Source organism: Delphinapterus leucas, chromosome 1, assembly GCF_059928025.1.
Source record: "Delphinapterus leucas isolate spDelLeu-1000000601 "Yukka" chromosome 1, BTC_Dleu_Yukka2, whole genome shotgun sequence".
NCBI lineage: Eukaryota > Metazoa > Chordata > Mammalia > Artiodactyla > Monodontidae > Delphinapterus > Delphinapterus leucas.
The window spans coordinates 22,587,180-22,606,540 of NC_143129.1; the positions used below are offsets into that span (position 1 = coordinate 22,587,180).

The 19,361-nt window shown below is 37.3% G+C and overlaps 1 long non-coding RNA gene across 3 annotated transcripts in view; it reads right to left on the minus strand.

Annotated features, from left to right (window-relative positions):
* Positions 1-19,361, minus strand: part of LOC111177475 (uncharacterized) — a 97,307-nt gene that overhangs the window by 49,781 nt on the left and 28,165 nt on the right. The window lies entirely within an intron of this gene.

Below are 19,361 nucleotides of genomic sequence, written 5' to 3' on the forward strand. Positions count from 1 at the left end.
AAGGAAGGAAAATGCTGCCCACTTTTTGAGCTGAAGGTAAGTTCATTGACAAAGTAGGGTTACAGGGACTTCCCTGGCAGTCCAGTGGTTAAGACTCCATGCTTCCAATACAGGGGGCAGGTTCGATCTCTGGTTGGGGAATTAAGATCCTACATGCTGCATGGCCAAAAAAAGAAAGAAAGAAAAAAACCCAAAGGTCTAGTTAAAAAAAAAAAAAAAAAAAAAAATATATATATATATATATATATTAGAATAAAAAACAGCATTAAAAAAAAAAAGTAGGGTTACAAACAGCAGTCGTCTCCTTGGACAAAGCTAATGACTCACCTAAAAGCCTGGAGAAAGAAGACAAGTAGAAAATTACCAAAAATTACAATTTCTTCCTCACCACCATAACCCCCTTTATCATGTCACTTCCTAAACTGCCCAAAACTTCTCCATTAAGACATTAGTAAATGCTGACCAATAAGCTGTAAGAATAAGCAAGCCCTGTCAGACAGGCCTCCTGGCTGTCTTAGCGTTTGCTACTCCCCTGCCCCCAGCCTTTTCCCTGGGTATTTCCATGACTCTGTCTTTCTCAGCCTCAATGTCATAAACTCAGAAAAGCTTTCCCTGGCCACACAATTAAAGTAGCCTTTGCGCCCCACCGTCTATCGCCCAGTTACTTTCTATTTCCTCATCTGATTTTTTTCTCCAATAAAATTTATCAAAAATTTGAAATAATAAAAAAAAAAAGAATAAGCCAGCCCTTAGAAAAGTATGCCTATTTGAGAGTAAAGGATAAAAAAATCTCTTAGGGATGGCAATTTCAAAATTGAACAATTTCAAATTATTCCACCTGTTTCTTCCGAAGACCACCAATTTTGCTTGGAAAGGTTTTTTTGTGTGTGTGTTTTTAAATTTAATAATAGGTTAGAAATCTTGTTGCTCATATCCTAAACATTTTCTACCCCATTATCTTCATTATTTTTCATTCACTTTCTCATTCTCACAATAAAAACTCGAGGAGACAAAAATAATAATTAACATAGGATTCCTATCTTTAGATTTATCAAGTCCATATCTGACTCAGATAGCAGAAGTTTAGAATACTGGCTCTTCTTATAAGCCAGTTATGGGCAAGCAAACTCTTCAAGCTTCAGTTTCTTCATCTGTAAATTAAAAATAAGAACATATTTCTAATAGAGTGTTGTACATAAAATACCTGGAATAGTCCTTGGAACATAGTGGGAGCTCAGTCAATAACAAGAATTATCTTTACCATCATTATTTTCTTGTGTGTTGTTAGCTACCTTCCAATTACGTACAGAGAGCTCTACTTCAATGAAGTTTCAAGCACAAGGCAATAAGTTATATTACATACATAATAAATCATCTTGCTTTTCTTATCAATTTCAAATCTGCAAAATCATAGGAACAGGAGGTGTCAAACTCAGCCAAAACTATTCAAGTAGTATGTCACCAACAGGAACACTAAAAACAAATTGTCAGTGACAGTGATAATTGCTACCATTTATTGAGCTCTTATTATATATAAGGCCCATGATAAGGAATTTATATGGATTGTTTCCTTTCATCCTTTATAAAACCTCGTACAGAATTGGTATTTTTATCCCCACTTTCCAGATGAAGAACAGGGATGCTGCAGGGAGTTGCTTGGAAAGAATGCATCACATGTGTCCAAATTTACACAGCTAGTAGGCAAATGAACCAAGACGTGAAACCAGGTCTCTCTATGACAAAGTTTTATGCTTTTACACAGTATCGAGGGTCTAGTATCCTTCTGAAGAATTATAGCATTTTAGAAATTTAAAGGAGGAAGAAATTTGGGGGTTTTTTTTAGCACAAGACCATCTTTTGAGAAAAAGCTTTCTCCCTTCTTAGTAAAATCCCTGTGTATGGAGCCTAAGACATATATACGTCCAAGTTCCCCAAAGTGATTTTTTTTTTTTTTTTTTTTTTTTGCGGTACGCGGGCCTCTCACTGCTGTGGCCTCTCCTGCTGTGGAGCACAGGCTCCGGACGCGCAGGCTCAGCGGCCATGGCTCACGGGCCCAGCCGCTCCGCGGCATGTGGGATCTTCCCGGACCGGGGCACGAACCCATGTCCCCTGCATCAGCAGGCGGACTCTCAACCACTGCGCCACCAGGGAAGTCCCCAAAGCAATCTTGACAAAGAAAAACAGAGCTGGAGGAATCAGGCTCCCTGACTTCAGACTATATAGTACAAAGCTAGAGTAATCAAGAAAGTATGGTACTGGCACAAAAACAGAGATATAGATCAATGGAACAGGATAGAAAGCCCAGAGATAAACCCATGCACATATGGTCACCTTATCTTTAATAAGGGAGGCAAGAATATACAATGGAGAAAAGACAGCCTCTTCAATAAGTGGTGCTGGGAAAACTGGACAGCTACATGTCAAAGAATGCAATTAGAACACTCCCTAACACCATACACAAAAATAAACTCAAAATGGATTAAAGACCTAAATGTAAGGCCAGACACTGTAAAAGTCTTAGAGGAAAACATAGGCAGAACACTCTATGACATAAATCACAGCAAGATCCTTTTTGACCCACCTCCTAGAGAAATGGAAAGAAAAACAAAAATAAAGAAATGGGACCTAAGGAAACTTAAAAGCTTTTGCACAGCAAAGGAAACCATAAACAGGACGAAAAGACAGCCCTCAGAATAGGAGAAAATATTTGCAAACAAAGCAACTGACAAAGGATTAATCTCCAAAATATACAAGCAGCTCATGCAGCTCAATATCAAAAGAACAAACAACCCAATACAAAAATGGACAGAAGACCTAAGTAGACATTTCTCCAGAGAAGATATACAGATTGTCAACAAACACATGAAAGGATGCTCAACATCACTAATCATTAGAGAAATCCAATCAAAACTACAATGAGGTATCATCTCACACCAGTCAGAATGGCCATCATCAAAAAATCTAAAAGCAATAAATGCTGGAGAGGGTGTGGTGAAAAGGAAATCCTCTTGCACTGTTGGTGGGAATGTAAATTGATACAGCCACTATGGAGAACAGTATGGAGGTTGCTTAAAAAACTAAAAATAGAACTACCATACGACCCAGCAATCCCACTACTGGGCATATACCCTGAGAAAACCATAATTCAAAACGAGTCATGTACCACAATGTTCATTGCAGCACTATTTACAATAGCCAGGACATGGAAGCAACCTAAGTGTCCATCGACAGATGAACGGATAAAGAAGATGTGGCACATAGATGCAATGGAATATTACTCAGCCATAAAAAGAAACAAAATTGAGTTATTTGTAGTGAGGTGGATGGACCCAGAGTCTGTCATACAGAATGAAGTAAGTCAGAAAGAGAAAAACAAGAATCGTATGCTAACACATATATATGGAATCTAAAAAAAAAGTGGTTCTGAAGAACCTAGGGGCAGGACAGGAATAAAGACACAGATGTAGAGAATGGACTTGAGGACATGGGGAGGGGGAAGGGTAAGCTGGGACGAAGTGAGAGAGTGGCATTGACATATATACACTACCAAACGTAAAATAGATAGCTAGTGGGAAGCAGCCGCATAGCACAGGGAGATCAGCTGGGTGCTTGTGACCACCTAGAGGGGTGGGATAGGGAGGGTGGGAGGGAGACGCAGAGGGAGGAGATATGGGGATATATGTTTACGTATAGCTGATTCACTTTGTTACGCAGCAGAAACTAACACACCATTGTAAAGCAATTATACTCCAATAAAGATGTTAAACAAATAAATAAATAAATATATAGATCTAATGATTAAATACACATTTGGCTTGTATCTTATCAGTGCCCAAGTCCCTAGCTGGGAATGTCTGTTGACAAAAGAAGTTTACTGATACAATTGCACTAATGGCACTCATGTTGCTCTGGAAAAAACAAATCAACCTGGCTTTGTCTCAGAGGGAGGCACTGCAGGCACTATGAGGAAATCAGGTCTATTTTTTTACGTCTGGACTTGTAGAAAAACGTGTTTTCCAAAGCTGATTTATAGCTTGTAGGCAAGTAGATCTGGATTGAAAGAGAGATGCTGGTCTGTTGAAGCAACTTGATCCAAGCCAAGAGAAAGCTGGAGAGAAGTCTCCCTGCTCTGAGCAAGAAACCCATGACCGACAGAGCCAGCCTGATCAGGAGCATCTGTGGTTTTAGTAAACCTCTTCTTGAAGCCTGACTAAATCACAAGGGCACCCTGACAATTCTCCAGAGAGAAAACCAGAAGCAAGAGGCCAAAACGACTCAACAAAAAGCTCTCAGGAGCTCACAGAGATGAGATTTAGAGCCCCGGCACTAACAACACACCAGACACTTATTGAGGACTCGCTGTGGGTCAGGCACCGTATTCCTTGCTTTGCACACATCCAATTCATTCAGTTCTCACAACAACCCCAAGAGGTAGGGATTAATATTATCCCCATTTTTCAGAGGAAGAAACTGAAGTTGAAAGCTGTTAGGTCACGTGCCTTAGGTATCTTAGGTGTAAGAGGTCCCTGGAAGTCTGGAGCCTGAATTGATGCATGTAACATCTACTATCCTAACTCTCTAGATCATGAGCCATTCTCCAAGGTAACGCTTCCATTTCCCTGCCCCTTGGTCCCTGGACTGAATTACCATGGACTTCATATTCACCCTTCCCTGGAGACGTGGTGAATGTTGTTCAAAACTGCCTATATGTGTTGAACCCATACTTTATGCATAGTTGTTCTATCATATCTCGGTATTGTTTCAAATTTTTCCTCCAGGGAAATCTTTGCTCTTTATTTGAAGGAAACATTAACAATAAAATTGTGATGGAAAATCGTGTCCTGAGTGTGCACTGATTCATTCATTTAGAAGATATTTATTGCAGTATAATGTAGTGATCGAAAGTGCAGGCTCCACACCAGACTGCTCATGTCTTAATATCAGTGCGACCATTCTCTAGCTGGGTCATCTTAGGTATATAACCTCTTTGTGCCTTGGTATCCATCTTCAACATAGGGGTAATAAGATAATGATAGTATATATTTCATGGAATTATGAGGATTAAAAATTAATATATATAGAATGTTTAGAACAGTGTCTGGCAAGAATGCTTAACAAATGTTAGCTGTTGTCATAGTCAGTTTGGGCTACTATACCAAAATACCATAGACAGAGTGGCTTAAACAACAAACATTATTTCTCACAGTTCTGGAGGCTGGGGAGTCCAAGGTCAAGGGCAGATTCAGTGTTTGGTAAGCTCTTTCTTCCTGGTTTGCAGACTTGCTGTATCCTCACATGGTGAGGAGAGGGCTTTGTTCTCTTCCTCTTCTTATAAGCGCACTAATCCCATAATGAGGTTCCCACCTTCACGACCTCATGGAAAGCTAATTATCTCCCAAAGGCCCCACTTCCAAATTCCAACAATTGTGGGTTAGAGCTTCGATATATGAATTTGGGGGAAGACAAATATTCAGTCCATAGCAACTTTGGATGTGATTAGGATTATTTACTGGGCGTCTTAGCTCTGTGCCAAAGATTGTGCTAAAAGCTTGGGTTGCAGAAATGGATGCCAGTTGATGGCTAGCTTGCACAGTTTTTTACATAATTATCTCACGTAAAAGAAAAATGTGTAGTTGGTAAGTAGAAAGGGCTCCATTGCCTCTAGGTCCCTGTTTCAAAATGCTTTCCCATGGAGAAGAGATAGAACTCATCTTTAGCAGTTTGTTGAAGGGCTGTAGGAAATCAGCTTCAGTTCTTTGTGACCAAGGCCATAGAACCTTAGGTGACATCTTCCTAAACGGATGCAGCCGTAACTTCCATTGAACTAGTGAGACTTCCTCAATTGCAATATAAAATATGTAATAATTAACAGCTTAGATATGTCAAGCACTTTTCAAGGCATTTTAAAATTATGAATTCATTAATTTTCAGAATAACTCCATGAATTAAGTGCTATTATTATTCCATTTTAAAGATGAAGAAATAGGCACAGAATGGTGAGTACCTAGGGACACACAGCTTGTAGGTAGCAGAGCCCAGTTTAGCTCCAGCATCTTTGCTCTTAAATGCTGTATCATAGTGCCTTTTTATACTTAAAGAAGACTGCCTACGTCTCTGATAATTCAATGGTTATTCATATAAGCTATGATTGATAAGGATATACAAAGAGCTCTGGATTGCATAGTTCAGAAATTCGGTGTCACATTCATGAGCATTTCTTCAATAAGAAATAACAGTTCCTGGATCTCTGTCTCACCGAGGACTAGAAACTTCATGGCACCAAACAGCTGCACCTCCAGTCTAATTACTCAAATACATGAGCTCATTGGATTTACACAGAACAAGCAACTTGCCGATTTACTGGTCCTTTCACACATCAGTGAATCGTTTGGTGTTATGAAAACATAACATGATTCAAATGCATTGATAGAGCTTGTTTGAGGAAGCACAGATAGCTTCTATTTGGTGGGTAAAATATGTATAGGTAGTCTAAGTCTCAATTTGACATTTCAGCAAGCATTACATTTATAGAAGGAAGTCTAAGCAAGCAGAGGTCTTTCTAAACAGAGTAACTTAGAGGGGTGGCAGGTAGATTTCCATTTGATGTAGCATCCTATACACAGGTGAGCAAATTAAGGTTGTAGTCCTTTTGTCAATAGGGTGAAATTGTTTTCTTTCTTTTTTCATAACTCTTTCAATTATACCCTCTATAGACTCACTTTTAGAAGTTATCAATGAGGACCATGCCCCAAGTACTCCTGAGGTAGATGGGAATTTTCCCAGAAGCCAGAGAACCTTCCTTGGTCTTTTCCCCAAACATTCATGTTTCCATTACCCCATACAGCCTGCCTTTTGGTAGCATCCAAACACACAAGGGGGAATTCTACGAATGCCTCAAATCAAATGCCTAATTTGGCCATTCAGTCATTTGTCTACAAATCTTTTTTTGTTTATTCTTTTTTAGGGATGGATCTATGCTTCAATTCTCTACTGCATTCTTAAGTTATGCACAGAACATGAACAAAAATTCAGTGGAGTTTTACTTTCAAATTTTAAGTCTCTAGTTGCCTCAGGGTAGGTTAGTTCTTCACTTGAGTTCATCCTTGTCTTCTGTGTTGAGACTGCATGAGGATAAATGCAAATGATGCATAGGCAGAATGGTGATCATCAAGGTTTGAAATGAGAATAGAGGATCCAGGATGGAATGCCGTTCACTTTATCCATTCACCCTCAATTCACTCTCGTAAAAACTGGTATAAATGCCTTTCAACAATCTGGAACTTCAGCACGGGGAGGGTCTATCAAGTTGCTGGGAGAATTGGTCTTCTGCCATCTACAGAGCTTAGGTATTTCGGGCGAGCTAAGATTGCTCCTCCTAGCCATTCTCTTACTCATCAGAGCTCCATTCTAGGGGACTCTGTGGATCAGTTACCTATTGAAACCACTCTCAGTTCATATCCATGAAAACAGACAATTAGCATGTAGCGATACTTGCTCTATATTTTTATAGCAGGAGAATATACATCTTGATGAACTCTGTCCGATAGAAATAAAATGGGAGCCACATATGTAACTTAAAATTTTCCAATAGCCATGTTGAAAAGAACAAAAAGAAGCAGGTGAAATTCATTTTAATATCATATTTTGTTTAACCCACATATGCCAAGTATTATCATTTCAATACATAATCAATATACCAATTATTAATGAGATTTTTTATCTTTGGTACTAAGTCTCCATCCTGATTAGCCACACTTCAAGTGCTCAGTAACCACATGTAGCCAGTGGCTACCTTACTGGGCAGTGAAGCTCTAGATCATCGTGGCAACTCATTAAGTAAAGTTAAAATAAAGTGCCTCCAGACCATTTTATTTGACTCAAAATTGTTAGTTTCTACCGAGACACCATAATTATATACGATTGTATACAATTAGCTTAAAGATAAAGGTTCTATGTAAACAGGAATGTATTCTAAGCTGATAGAGTCAAACTGTAATAAATTTCTTTTCACAAGGTCAAAGGTCAAGGATATTTCTATAGTTCACAGATGTTCTCAAAATTTCTGTACTATAATTAACAAAATGCTCCATAAAAAGTTAAAAGTGAGTAACGTGGATTAATAGTAAAATGTGCTTATTTGTTGCTGACTAAAGATCTTAATGACCAAAATTATTGCCATCTGCATAGCTTGATTACTTAGAAAGTTCATTAATGTAAAAAGAGATATACATTTGACAAAATAACAGGTAGCCTCTTCTATATCAGTCATCTTAATTTGATTAATAATTTGTGTTTATGTTTTTCCCCTTATTTTCTCTAACAACCAAAATCCCAAAAAACAAGTCCACATTTACCTAAACCCGAAATAAAAGTGGTAATCTGTTGATATGGAATAAGAGGGGGACCATTCTGTCAAACCACCAAAGAGAAAATTACTACATCTACAGACAGAAGATAATCACAATTAAAATTCTAAACAACCTCACATTATACTGTGCACTGAATAGTATTCATTATATCCTTTTATCTTTTTATGCTGAAGGGAGTAGATGCAGGTCCATTGACAACTACATCAAAAGTGTCCTCAAGTTAAAGTTTCTCCTCAAGTTAAAGATACACGTATTATAATGACCCAGCAGTGCTACTCTTGGGTATTTAGTCAATAATAATAAAAACATGTTCAAAAAATTATTTTAAAATGTTCATGGCTTACTTAATAATAGTAAACAGCTAGAAACAACCCAAACATACATCAACAGGTGAATGGATAAACAGTTGTGATGTACTCACACAATGGAGTGTGAACACGGCCATAAAGAGGAACAAGCTACTAAGAGGAGCAAAATCTTGAATACTGTATACCTCAAAAATAATGTGACAAGCAAAAGAAGTATGTCCCCCATATAATTACATCTACATGATGCTCTAAAACAAGCAAAACTAAGTTATGGTGACAGAATTCAAAACAGTTGGGCAGCTGACTAGAAAGAGGCATGAGGAAGTGTGAGTGATAACTGAATTGTTCCATAGCTTGATTGAGGTGGTGGTCATATTGCTGTATACTTTTGTCAAATGTCATTGGACTGAGCACTTAAAACCTATGCATATATAAATAATAAAATAAATTCGAAATTAAATAAAAAACTTTAAAAATGAATAAAAGGACAACGGTCGCTTGTATTCAGACTGTAGTTACACCCTGTTCTTGCATGATAGCTTTCGGTCTCTTCAACCTATTTTACAGATATTTTAACTCCCCCTTCTCTCAATTCGCACTAAGAATGAACAAGGAAGAGTCTCCTGATGACCGTTTTCACTGAAGAAAGAGCTAATATTAAGTGAAAATACGGATGGGGATTTGCAGTCTACTCACACTTCTCCATCATTTCTACAATAGTTGTATTATTTTTGGCAGATATTCAATGGTGACAAGTGATTTTTTTGAAATGTAAACAATTAGTATATAAGATTCAGCACATTAAACAGATTTCATGGTCTCTTTGTTCATCTTGAACTTGATAATTTCTGGAAATTTTGAATCAAGGGGTTTCTGGTTACTTTCCAATGACGTTTAACAGTTAGACTTACAAATACAGAAAAAAGCATTATAAGTTTTATCCAAAATGATTATGGCCATCATTTGAATAAAATACAGATTTTGTAAGCTGTAAAGCATATCATTACTACATACTGGCCTAAGTAAGGTTTGGTTCACAAACTATAGAGCTCTAACCAAGTCATTAAATCTATCAAAAAGGGCCTCATTTGAGAAGCAATAAAATTTTTAATCATTTTATTATTAAAAAAGTGTTTAATATGTAGCTAATTAAATGCCAAAGGCAGGTTATCTGAGTTTAACCTTCAAAAAGAAAATGATGTATCAAAGTCTGCCGTTGGCATCATGGGATAGAAATGTCATCCTCATAATCATTGCGTGACAACTAGCTGGTGGCCTTTTCTAGAGCTATAGTTAAATTACCTGATTAAATTAATAGCCATTTAGATGTTTTAGGAACTGCACAGACCTATACTAAATGAAAATTAGGTCCATTACATTTTCTGAGTGGGCTAGATAGACTCTAAAATAAAACACGTATGCCATTGCCCACATTACTTAGATTAAGCAATTAAAAGCTCTTTCTAAAAAGCGACTAATTCCCTGTAAAGTACAGACAACTGGATTTACACTAATGACCAGAGGTAAGTTTTTTTTTTTCTGCTTATTTTTCCCTATCCTCAAATTCTCTATTTTAAAATAAAATATTAAAATTTGAACACACCTAAATATGTAACTAGATAGCCATTTGTAAGTATATTTCTGTAAGACAATGAACAGTGATTATGTGTAAGTAAAACAGTAAATTAGAAAGTAAAATAAAAAGTCATCCTAATTGGGAATTCACCAAACCATTATTGAAGCATTCTAGGTAACAGCTTTGAAACTATTCAGTCTCGAACGTTTGGAAAGAATACAAAAAGAATTCATGCCTTCTTTCCTTACTATGTTGATTCTTTCATGTGAAATCCAGATCATCAAGTAAGTAAATACGTCAGAAAATGCAAACAGCATATTTATTAACTTATTTAAGAAGCAAACTACTATTCTCTCCATACACCTCCAGTTGCAAATGAATACAGATTGCACGTGTAAGTTTTAAGGACAAAAGGTATGGTCACTGCTATATGCCCAGTACCTAGAATAGCATCTAACACATAATAGGTATTCCATAAATATTTGTTGGATTGAAGGCAAGGCTGAAATGTTTTCTCAGTTTCAATTAATAATATTGATTTAAAAGTCATATTGACATATCAAAATCCCTTGTTTTGACAGCATGTTATAAAACTAAATATTCAGTAAGGAATTTTTAGTCCAGTGCCATTTGATAGGTAACTAATAAAAAATGAACTGCATCAGTGTGGGGACTTTATTTATAATTAAGATTTTGCCTAACTTCATTTCATTTCATACTTATCAAGGATACAATGTTGTATCCTATTCAGGGACTTTAAGGTGTTCAAAATAGATACAAACTCTTAACAATATTTCTTAAAATCCTTCTTGTGGCTATAAAGCTTAGATTTACTGTAACATCTGGTACTATTTACAGATAAATTTCACCTGTAACATGTTCATGATGTTTTAAACATAAAGCAGAAAGAACCAAGGCAGCATTGATAAGACTGTGTAAACAAATCACTCTTTGGGAATCAACAGTGCTTACATCATAACTTGGTTGCATGTGAGTAGGTCTTTACTCGTTGAATCCTCATTTATTGGGAGGCTTGTGGTGTGCCTGCATTGCATTAGACACTTTGTAGAAATACAAAGAGTAATAAAACAGCCGATGTTTTAACTCTTGTGTAAATAAATAACCAACACTGAATATGAAAGAGTAATCAAAAATGTGCATGAGCCAAATTAGAAAAGTGGAAAAGTACAATCACCATAGTGAGACAGAAGTGATGAACCGTCTCATGGATGGTGAAGGCAAGCTGGGAAAGAAGTTAAAAAAAAGAGTGTTCAGAATTGTTACATGACAAAATGAAGATGGAAACTTGTACATGAGGATGTCAAATCCAAAAAAAAAAATCCTAAAAACCATGTGTGAGAAACTAGATTTAATTGAATACAGATCCTTCTTAGAAAATGTCAGAATCTGATGTAATGGATTGCATTTTTTAGGTTGGTTTATTGGTATGTCAAAAAAATTCTCTAAGTACTTTGTGATTTTTTTCAAAGTTACCATGGAAAAAATTCCTACAGAGGAACATCATAGGATATTTCCATAATAGAGAAGATAGAGGAATGTTGTTATATTTACAGGAAAGCACAGAAATAAAAATTTAAGACTTTCATGGACCATGGGCTTTCGAATATATTCTATAGATAGCATGCTGTGTCCCACTGACCCAAAGTCTAACTGTCCTGGTAAGGGAGTTGTGAGGAGAACACCCAAATTCAGCTCATGGTAAGGGAGGAAAGAGTGGGAAGAAATAACCAAGTAATCATAACAGAGATGGATCTAAGACAGAACATATTGGAAAATCAACCTTGACAAACGATTTTAAATTACCTTTCCAGCCTATGCCCGTCTTAAGTTTTAGTTGTTTTGCCTGTCAAGAGGCTGGCTATCTGACAAACAGTAACATTGACAGGAAATTCCTTTATACATTCATACAAGCCTGTCTCAACCTAGATCCATTTTGGATGTCACTAGAGCTAATTGAGAATAGTATTCAAGCTGTACAATGGATTATGTACATCTCCAGGGAGATCTTGGAGTTCATTCATAAGGGCTAGAAAAATATTTAGTCTATTCACCCCACATACACAATGCTTCTTTTTTATGTAAGATCTAGTATTGAAGTATTGTAGGTAATGGTAATAACCATGATTTCCTACCCACCTGCTATGCTCTGTACTTACTAGGATTTTTCAACCTTCACACTATGGATACTTGGGCCAGATAATTCTTTGTTGTAGGGCCTGTCTTGTGCTTTATAGGGTGCCCAGCAATATCCTTGGCCTCTGAACACTAGATACCAGTAATACCCCTTCTCTAGTTGTGATAACCAAAAATGTCGCTAGACTTTGCCAAATGTCCCCTGGGGTGGGAGACAGGAAAGAGGGCACAAAGTCATCTCCTATTGAGAACCACTATTATAAATGACCACTTACTTGTTGCCTATTTCTTTTTATAACAATCCTGCATGGTAGGAATTATTATGCCTATTTTAAAAATGAGAAAACTAAGTTTTATAGGAGGATTTAAACCTGGGTCTTTTAACCACAATCTTTATTCTGCACACCATGCTGTATTAGCTCCACCTTTGAAGATTTTTTACTCTGAATTTTCTAAAAGATTTAACATTAACCCCAGAAACATCCTTGTGATACACGTCTAGAATTGACTGTCCTTAACATACTCAACCACATTGAGTATGTGGTTCAGGATTTTCTTTTAGGGTTGCTTTGTCTTATCTACCAAGCCTACTTCTAATATACTGTTCTATCTTGTTACAGCCTCACGGTCATTTTTGGATGGCAAGCAAGGAAATCAAAAACTTTGGGTGACTTTGATTGTTTGCTGATTTTCAGAAATGTTTTGTATGTATTTTATGGGGGAAAGAGAAGGAACTCTTAAATAAATCTCCGTAATTCATAAAAATATTGTTTGATGTTCATACCGAACAGTAAAACTTTCTCTCTCATCTTATCATTGTGACTCTGTTTGCATATTTGTGAATCTGTCAAAAGATTTAGGGATTTCTAGTGGTTTTACAAGTTGAATTGATTAGGGCAATGATGAAGGAATTGTGTTATCTCTTTTTCCTGCTACCAACTTCCATAATTACTCCATATCGTGCTCTAAGTTGCTTTTGAAAAGTTCTGCCTAATGGAAGAGTTTCCTCCCTCAGTTCAACAAAAGCAACTGTTTGGTGTTACATCATATATTTTTTTACCTGATTACCCAGCACAGAAGTCGAGGTTGAAAAATGTCTGTTGAATGAATAATAAATAACAAACTAATGTCAGATCCATAAATAATCGGCAGATTCTTGAATTCGGCTACACATAAAAGATGTTTTATTGCTATTAGCTGCAGTGAGTCACCTGCAGGACTGGAAGAGGATATTAGAGATGATCATTTCTTTAATTTCTAAAACTCACTCTTCCCCTCTCCTCCACCACTACCAATTTATGTGGTGGGAAGTCAGGAAAAAGGTAGTGTCGTTCTTTTTAAAGGAAGAATTAGGTACTTGTGAAGTTTGGGCTTTCACACTTAAAACATTCATTAACATGGAGGAAAAAAATGTAGAGTATGAAGAAAGAAGAAACTATTACTTTGCCCGTTCTTCTGAAATAATAGTCTAAAGTTTTCCTTTGAATGTTATAGTATGGCTCTTTAGACTGTAGAAATCACCCATATCTACGATAATTCAATTTTTTAAAAAAAAGAGCTGTGTATATAGATTATCAGACAAACTAGAACAAGGCAAGCAAAATCTTCACTTTACAATTGATTGTATTGATCAAGAATTTTGAATATTTTTATAATTATGAAATGTTAGCATGAGTGTTATTATTTGATTTACTGACATTCTCATCCTTCCTTACACAAGTATATTATGATTTTTAGGAATTACAGAATGCCACATTTTGAAGCTAAAAGTGACCTAATGTTATCTGTTCCAATCCACATTCCCCTCTTAAAACAAACAAAACAAAAAACCCAAAAAACAGCTGAAGAAAACAAAAACAATGAAACTTAAGAAGTTACCTTACACCAGACCTTGCCTTCCTTTTTCAATTAAGTAAAAATGTAACTGAAATTTTTACGTTTTAATTTGAAATTGTGAAATAGGTCATTATTTTGACCCTTTAAGCTCCAGGGAGCATTCCCAGCATTATCAGAACGTAAAGAGTCTTTCTCTAAATCTGTTGTTCAGATGACACGGGTTGAGATTTCTGCCAGTTTTAAGCAGGAGGCCTTGCGTTAGCTTCTTAACCGTTCTTTGCCTCAGTCTCCTCTCATAGGAAATAAGCGCTTCAGCTTTGATCTCTGAAGTCCCTGCTAGCATTTCTTCTCTGACTATAGCTCCTATTGGATTTTCCTTCTACAAAAAGCAGACTTCTTTTCTTAGCCTTAAGAGGGGTGAGGGTTAAAACCTATTTTCAGTATTTATTTTGGAAGTCTTCCATCCACTGAGCTGCCATTTGATTAACCAAAATTTCTAGGAATATCTCTCTTTAAAGTAACTTTTGAAGTGGAGAGTTAGAATCCGTAATGAACACCAGGAATGAGCAAGTTTCGTAACCTCAAAGGGTCAGGTCATGACAACCTAAAAGGATCATGACACACATACTAGTAGTAAATTTCCCAGTAAAATGCCACAAACAGCAAACATTTACTGGGAACCTACTCTGTGCTCAAATCTCATTTCCCTTTGCTTAATCTCTGCAGTGATCTCATCTACATCTGGACTTTAAACTACCATGTGTATCCTTAATTCATCACACCGCATCTTCCTTCTGAGCCCTGGACCCATGCATATTGGAAATAATTTCCACATGTTTGTCCCACAGGCACCTCAAATACATTAAGTCCAAACAGTCCTTTCTATCCACCTTCTAATCTCTTCCAACACTTCTCACCCATGTGAATAGGGCTACTACGCCCTTCGTCTTCTAATGCAATAAATGTGAGGGACCCTGAGGGCAAATAAGAAAAATGCGATTAGTAAAGAGGAGGTGAACTCTGAAGATGGAGAAACAGAAGGCGGGAAGACAGGCAAAAGGTTGTTATGATTGACCAACCACACATGGTAGGATAAAAAGGTTTGGAATGGGAAATAGGCATGACCCCTTCATAAATGAATGATGAATGAATGAATGGCTGTGTGCATGTAATTTGTGTGTGTGTGGTTTATTAAGAAAAATAACAAGATAAAGAAGAGTTGCTGAAGGGAACCACATTGATGCACTAACTCTTAAGTCATCTAAAAGGCATGTTATCATTAGTTCTTACTTCTTTGTTGACAAGTTCATAGAAAGGGCAGGCTCACTTTTATTGAAAGCGTGAGGAGAAGGCAAAATCTGAAAATTGCAACCATTTTCAAACTAACTGTGACTTGGCTCAATGTGTTTTGAGGCAAGGAGTGACAATGAAACATCCTTTGTTCAGTGGGGACTCTTCACTCTGAGTTCTTCCTTGGAGAAGGTTAGCAACGTCTTCCTCACTTATGGAGTTCATGATAACTTTATCAAAAGGCTTGGCACATTGTACTCAGTCCTTTTTCCTGTCTCAAAAGTGTGCTGATATGTCCAAAAAGGTGATGTCATCATGATGATCATTTTCTAGAGAATCCAATATATTTCCATGCCAGTTGATCTTTAGGCACGAAATTTAAGTTGCATTTTGTACTGTTATCAAACATTACCACTTAGATTTTTAATTTACAAAGATATATTAAAGCTTGTCCAGCAAAAGTAAGCAGCTCATTTGCGCCTTTGTGGATGGGGAAAAGCAGGGCATCAAATATGTGTCTGTCACTCCCACACTCATGATTCTCCAAATGATGAGTAGAGAGAAACCCATCTCTTTCACACATTGAGGGTTGCTAGTTTTATGTTCCTTACTTGATTATAATCTCCAGGAAAGCAAAGGCTGTGCCTCACTCCTAATCGATGAGCTAAAGTTAGAGCAAAACCAATACGTTCCTGCTCCAAGAAGTTTATCATAGAATACATGGAGGAACATATGTATAAATGAACCATAATGTAAGTATTATGTCAGTGGGTCTCAAACTTGGCCATGCATGAGAATCACCTGGAAGGTGTGTTAATCCACATATTACTGGACCCCCACCACCAGAGTCATTAATACAGCAGATGTTAGGTTGTAATAAGGAAGAACTTTTGTATTCTGTTAAGCTAACTTTTGTATTCAAGTTAAGCACTAAAGGGATGTTTCCTATAAGCTTAAATTATACATAATGGCCCATCTCCAGGAACCCTGCCTCCCAAGTAATGAGCGTTAAGTTAAAATACCTTGTTTGGCTCACAGGAAACATCCTGCCCAGGCCCACCATGAATGGCTGCAGGAAAAAAGAAATTAACACATCTCCGGAATCTGGCTAAAACAAGGACTGCATCCCCCTCCCCTTTTAGTATAAAAGAAGCCTGAATTCTAACACGGGGAGGATGATTCTTTGGGACACTAGTCCACCATCTTCTCAGTCTGCTGGTTTTCCAAATAAAGTCACTATGCCTTACCCCAAAAACTCTTCTCTTGATTTATTGGCCTGTCATGTGGTGAGCAGTATGAGCTTGGACTTGGTAACAGGGTGATGCTAAGCCTTTGCATTTTTAATGAGTGATGCTGATTCTGCTGGTCTGGGGACCACACTTTGAGAAGACTAAAATATGGTGTCAGTGGTGGGTAGGTGAGATTATATTTACTCCCAAATAATCATAAGATGGCAGGGCTGACTTAAAACTTTAGACTTGAAAGGGAATTCTGAGATCTTCTAATTTAATTTCCCAAATATTTTGTAACATGAGTGAATAGTGGTGGGTCCGTATTCCTGACCCAACTTTTCTCCAACTTCTTTTCTGCTTCCCAAATGAGGTTTCCCAGATCTAGTAAAATCCCCGAAAGCCATCCTGCATTTGTGTCTCCCATATAAAATAGCTGTGGAAATCAATAACAGTTCTGTGTGTATAGCGATCTCAGAGGTTGCTTATGGGTTTTATTCCACCAGTAGAAATAACAGAAAAAATACACATGCATTAGATTGATTTTGGTCCCTTTGCTCTACTTTTAGAGGAAAAAATGAATATGAAAATATGCGTTCTCTCTGCGATTTTTCTCCCAGGAATTTCCCTTTTTATTTCTCAGGCAAAGTTGGCTGCCATCTGAATAGGAATATAAGGCTCCCTGGTCCTTTTCACCCACCGTTATGCAGAGTCAGTTTTCCACCATTTAGAATTTAGTGCATCTTTGGTGAAGCCTGACAGGTACATGGAGGGTTGGTGGAGAGAGGTTGGAGGAAGGTAAGAGGGCTAAGAAAGCAGCCATATAATTTATAATCTTCATGACCATAAAAGCACAGCAAGCAGATAAGGTTGAGCGCGCTGTCATGGGGGGACTAGCCAGGCCTCCGCAAGCTACAGGGTCTTGTTTCATTGTCCTGTGACCTGCATCACAGCGCACAAAAGTCCCACTCTAGGGCCGTAGCTAATCTGCTCTGACAGAATAGGAAAACAACTGCAGAACTCTGCAGCTTCTCTTTCCCATAACCAGGAGGCCAAATGCAAGCAACAGAACTACATTCTCTTGGAGAACCATCGTGACAAGTTAGAGCATCCAGAACTTATGATCAGGCTTTGACTCTGTGCTTTCATAGCTGCTACTGCAATGCTGCCTAGATGCTAAGTGCGTGGGTTTGGAGTTCACATTTTCGTTCTGCCATTTGTGAGCTGGATGACCTTAGCTTCTACTTCAATAAGTTGCATCTTCTTTAACTATAAGATGGTGATCAGAATAAAGCCAAACACTGAGCGTTGTTAAGAGAAATAAAAAACTAATCCATGTAAGATGCAGAGTACAGGACACGTCCCATAGGAAGCATTTTTGATTATGACAGATACCTCATCAGTATATGTGCGATATGTCAGGCTAATTTATTTAGACCTGCTTATATATTTCTTGGCTGTTCGTCTTTATCTATTAAAGAGACTGTCCTCAATTTCTACAGGTTAGGCTGATCAACTAGGCAAATCACAACAATGAAAAACTCACACCTTGACCACATTGTGACAACTGCCTGAATAACCAAGGAAACAGTTACAAATGTGTTCTGCAAAGGACAGCGTCACAAAATGTTAACCCTGCATGGGTTTCTTATAATCAGTTCTTTTTTTTTAATTATTGAAGTATAGTTGATTTACAATGTTGTGCTAATTTCTGCTGTACAGCAAAGTGACTCAATTATACACATATATACATTCTTATTTTATATTCTTGTCCATTATGGTTTATCCCAGGAGATTGGATATAGTTCCCTGTGCTCTACAGTAGGACATTGTTTTTTATCCATTCTAAATGTAATAGTTTGCATCTACTAACCCCAAACTCCCCCAAACCCCAAACTCTTATAATCAGTTCTTATCCTTCCCTTGACACAGTTCACCTCGGAATAATGTAATAATCACAATAAAGATACAACTAAAGCAAAGTAATTAATTTCATGTGCTGTTTTGCCATCGATGAAACATGATACCGCCTCCATCAGGCCACAAATAATGTCTTACAATAAAAAGCTCCCCTAACGTTAAAGAAATGCTGTACATAGACTCTGAAAACTGAACTCCTTCAGATTAGCCTCTGTGTCAATGAGTCCTTTTGTTAGTGGACAAGGAAATAAAGGAGGTAGCAGTCAGCATGCAAGCGTTACTTTTTAGATTTGAAAAGAAGATGATCCATGGGGATGTTTCTGATCTACAGTGAAACGTAATATTCTGCTCAGGAGTTGACATTAGTATCACTATATTGGCGAAGGAGGGGCAGGGGGACAGAGGAGATGCTGCATATTTTTTGCTTGTTTCCTCTCTCATCAACTGGAAACGTGACAGTGTTAGTAGCAAGTGTTCTATCTGGTGTACAAAAACCGAGCACTTAGGCATTTTTGAGTGATAATTCAATAGGATTAAATTACACTCATGTGACAGCTCAACTTCGCTAATGAGGTACATTTCAGTAAACTGTTGACAGAACCGTCTGGAAGGTTTCTTTAATTTACCAACATGTAACAACATGGGAAAAGCATTAGTCAACTAGATGAAGATGAATAAG